This window comes from Glycine soja, chromosome 18 (assembly GCF_004193775.1).
Source record: "Glycine soja cultivar W05 chromosome 18, ASM419377v2, whole genome shotgun sequence".
Lineage (NCBI taxonomy): Eukaryota > Viridiplantae > Streptophyta > Magnoliopsida > Fabales > Fabaceae > Glycine > Glycine soja.
Window position 1 is genome coordinate 30082757 of NC_041019.1, and position 5161 is coordinate 30087917.

The 5161-nt window shown below is 30.3% G+C and overlaps 1 pseudogene; it reads left to right on the forward strand.

Moving 5' to 3' along the window:
• The first annotated feature begins 220 nt into the window (after positions 1–220).
• LOC114397152 lies at positions 221–4759 on the forward strand (annotated as a pseudogene).
• Positions 4760–5161: the final 402 nt, after the last annotated feature.

Here is a 5161-nt window from a genome sequence, read left to right on the forward strand (position 1 = left end):
AAACACAGATTGACTGTCCTTTTGAAAGAGGTGATAATTCATGCAACCTTATCCTATCTTTTGCAAATCTCTCCGGGAACTCCCTCAGAGTGTGTGTTCCGTTTGATTTAGTCACTTGACCATTTTGGAGTGACGGTAATGGAGTCGTTTGATGTTTAATCAATCCATTGAAATTCCAGGGTTTGTCCCCCCCCCCTTTTTTTTGTTTAAAAAAACATAGATGGGTGAGTTTCTATTAAATAGGAATGTGATAACTCACTCTCTGTGTGCTATTTGTGTTTGGATCCTATGATGATCTCGAACCTTATGTTCGTGGGAACAGATTGTTAGGTGGATGACTATGAAGAACCTCATGCTAAAGGACATGGGAACACAATGCTCTGATAGGATGTGACATTGGGGTATAGATTTCTATATTAATTGCATGAAGTCTTAGACAACCTTGTTTTGAGTCGAGATGATTTATTATGATGTTAGAAAAGTGAATGTGAGCCTTTTACCCTTTAGAAAGACATTTATTTAAATGTGTTTTAAAAAATATTAATTAATTCTGCATTTTTATTCCTTTTATTATTAGTACATATGTGTGCGAAGATGATGTGAGACGTGCTCAGGTTGCAACGATTCGCAACGTGCTCAAGCTGCATCAAGGTGCAACAATGAAAGGTTACCCTTGTGCTTTTGAAATCATGTAGTGTGCGATGAGGAGTGGATTCTTATGCCTTTTCCCTCTTTATTTTAGTTTTTGGTAAAAAGAAACAAAATCTTATCATAAAAAAAAATATTAGTCATTAAAATATGCCACATAGGTGGGTGTAGTATGGGGAACTGTTACTGTTCAGCGAGTTGTATATCACTATTCTTTTTATACTCAAGTATGAAAAATTATTAATTTTTATGATAATTATCTCAAAATTAATTAGTTAAAAATATAGAAAAAATTACATTAACAATAATATATAAAAGTTAAACTTCTTAAAATATCTTATTTTGAGCCAAGAGTTGGGAATATATCTGGCCCGACCCCACGGGCCAACATCATTTCATGGGAGTGTCAATGAACAAATTATTTGGTGAGACCCAGAGATCACAGTACGAACCTGCATCTCAGAAATTAGACTTTAAATAATTATTTAATTTTTGAAAAAAGATAATTTGGAGAGTGACTTGTTTAATTTTTTGCTTATAAAAATTATATATTTTTAGTTTAAAATTTTATATTGAATCGTTTTAGTTATTAGAGCAAAGACCAACATTTTAGCAGGTATTTTTAAATTTAAATAAAATAAAATCTAAATTGAAAATTAAAAATATCAAAATTAGCCTGAAATTTTACAAAAATACACCTAATATCTCTTTTTATATTAGCCTTTTTATAATTAGTATTTTGATGTGTATTCCACAGTATAAATGTTTGTTTTTATAATTAAAATTCATCATAAGTAAATATTTTAAAATTATAATGTATATTATAATTAAAATTTATAAAAAATAAATATCTTTAAATATATAAAATATATTTTAAATTACAATATAAGGTTATTTTTACCTTAACCCTCAATGATAACTATATATTTCTTATTTCAGTATACAAGATTCAATCCTCTTGAAGATGTTATTTAAAGAAATTAAGTTCAATTCTACTTGAACTAGATATATTTAGCTTTAATTTATTTTTGTTTTTCTTTTTTATCCAAGGCAATCGACCATAACAAGGATTATATGTCCCTTTGGTATGTTCCACAAAATGCTATAGTAACCAATCATACTCACAAAATTAAACATAAGAAAAATGTTAATTTGTGTTCTTATTAAGGATATTGGTTAAAGAAATAAAAAAAATATTAAAATACATAAAATTACATCGTTCATGATTTATTTTATTTTATGTTCTCTTACCATTTTCACAATAAATTTTTATTTTTAAATTTTTTTAACCAATATCCTAAAATCACTAATTATTAAAAGTCTAAACATAAAGTTTCGATGGGAGGGGGACCACAATGGAAACCAAGATATTTCCCTTCATACTACGAAATATGAAATGCGTGAATGATATATAGCTAGCTGGCAAACAAGAACAAATCTTTAACTCAGACGGCAGACCACCCCAGCCATGGTCTATAGTTATACCCATTTCCAATGAAGGAAAACAAAATAATACTATAGTTATACCTTTAATTGCCTGCCTTCTCACGCTGCCCAATATCCACAATTGGGAGGAACAAGTACACAGCACATCATTAAAGCATGGGCTGAAAATTCTATACAAATTGGATTCAAAACGAGACGTTATTATGTTAATACAATCAATAATTATACATCATTTTGCTAATAATTCTATTATCTTGATTTCATTTTCCCACATTAATCACTTTTCAAAAGTAATCATGTTTAAGTTAGTGTCAAGTATTGTATGTAATATTTCTTCTAATTCCTTTTCACAGGATCCAATCACTTGTTGATTCAAATATCTTGATATGATAAATGTTAAATTTGTTTTACAATTTTAAGATTTTAAACTTATTTTTTTTATTTAATATTTTCATTTAAAAAAAAGATATAATATTACTTTAAGAATGTGTTTGTTTCATGAATTAAGAACTCATTCTAAAAAAATATGAACTTAAAACTATAGTACTCCTATAATTTGTTTGGAGTCTCTTAAAATATTCCAAAGACCAATGTATTTCTCATTCTCATAAAAGTAGTTACTTTGTTACACGACTCCATTTTTAAAGGTGGAAAAGTTGTACTCCCATAACTTTCATTTTTTAAATTATTTTAATATATATTTAAATAATATTTATTGAAAATGCAACATCATTTTGTAAATAACATCACTAATGCAAATATATATATAAAAGGAGGGATCAAATCAAACCATTTTTATTATTTGATATAAAATATATTTTTTATTGATCCGACCATTAAATTATATCTACATATTACAAAGATGATTTGTGTCAAATTTTATCAAAATTGAACAAAAACAAGAAGTTAATCAAAATCATCCATATTTTAGTATATTTTGAAAAACTTATACTATGTCGATTTTAATTTATATAAATGAGGTAACAAATTATTTTGGATTAATATGAAATTTTGCATATGTGATGCATGTGAAATGAACTTTCAATCCAATGTGAGTTTTAAGAAAATATTATTCAATTAAAAGTTATCAAATAATGTTATAATTGTCAAAGTTACAATGATGTAATTTAATCCCTCATCATATATATATATATAGAGAGAGATCAAATTATTATAAGTATGATACTATCTATAAAAGAGAACCCTCTGGAAATTCCTAAAATACCCCTACCTAAGATTGTGACAACTGTCCATTTCCTTGGTTTTTTTTGGTCATTTTGCCCCTTTATTTTTTTGCATCTTTTTTTGTTGCCCCCGCCACGTGTCGCGTTGCATGTGCAGTTTTGAACATATGTCACTCCTTGATCGGCGGATTTCAACTCTCCATTTAATTTCACTTAATAATCGGAACTCTCCTCTCTCTTCCTGAATCTTCTCCACGTTACTCTCATTTCCTCAATCTTCTCCTTCTCTTCCTCAATCTTCTCCACGTTACACTCTATTCCTCAATCTTCTCTTTCTCTCTCTTTCTCTTTCTCTTCCTCAATCTTCTCCTCTTTTTCTTTTATCTTTTATCTTTCTATTTCTGAATCTTTTCCCTCACACCTTCTCTCTCCGTTTCTCTTTCTTTTCCTCCCTTGCATGCACCTCTGCCACAAGAAAATGGATTTGTGGGCGAGTGAGAGATTAGATGGGACCAAAAGGAGAAAAAAAAACACGAGAAGAGGGGTTTTGTTATACGATTTTTTCCTCTTCTACATTATTCTTCTTTCATTGTTTGGTTTTGTTTTTTTTACTACCGTTTATTTTTTCCCCTATGTCAGAAGGCTGTTGAGAAGGCAAAGAAGCTCAGAGGCTTCATCGCTGAGAAGAGATGCGCTCCTCTAATGCTCTATTTGGCGTGCGTTTTTTTTTTATTTTTTTATTTAACATTAGATCACTGTTATTTACGATTGAGTTTATGGATTATCGTTTTGACGCGTTTTGGTGTGTTTCGTGTGCAGATGGCACTCTGCTGGAACCTTTGACAAGGGCACAAACACTGGTGGACCCTTCGGACATCGCTATTAGGCTTTTGGAGCCACTCAAGGTGGAGTTCCCTATTTTGAGCTACGCCGATTTCTACCCGGTGATGTTTTTTTGTTTTTGGTGTTTGTGCACTTAATGTTGTGTTTGTGTTGACGCAGTTGGCTGGCGTTGTTGCCGTTGAGGTCACGGGTGGACCTGAAGTTCCATTCCACCCTGAAAGAGAGGTATAATATTGCAAGTTTTTAGTTCTCACGGTTGCTTTCTGTTATTTGATTTGATTGTGCCTTATTGTATAAAATAATAATAATAATAATAATAATAATAATAATAATAATAATAATAATATTTGGATGCTTCGTTGCTATTTTTACCTTAAACTCATATTTCTGATATTGTTCAGAGTTTTACGGGATAATCTACGAGGTAAGCTATAATTTTTATGTATTTTCCTCAGTGCTTAATTATCTAGATTTGCATGCAAGCTCTACACCTCACAGTATCTTTTTGCGATTTTTATTTTTGAAATTTTTATTTGGATCAGGGTGTTTGTGGCTCAGTGGTATTTTTAGTGCTCACAGTTATGCATTTTCTGATCATGTTCATTAGGACATTTATTGGTTGCAGGTTATGGGTTTGATCAAATGTCAAGATGATATTTTTGGGTATGTTTTCTTATTTCTTATTTTAATTTTAAATTTGTGGCACTTTTAAAATTATTAGTTATAACTAAAAAGTGCAGTTTGGTTGGATCCAATCTATACTTTGAAATAAACAACTCGCTTTCATATTTGTTTTTTGTTTTTTATTTCCCTCAACTGCCATTTCCCGTTGGTCTAGAGCTACAACCAGAGCTGCCAAGGTATTTCTAGCATTCTCCTTCTTCGTATTTTTTTTTTCTGCTTCTTCAGGTTCTTTTAGATTTGTTGACAGTACGAATTTATTTTTTTTGCTTGATCAGGTTCTGAGGGTAATTTTAGGAGCCTCCATTCCCATTTGTTAAAGGGCCAAGATGGTTTTCCTTTTGCATTGAAGGTGTAAG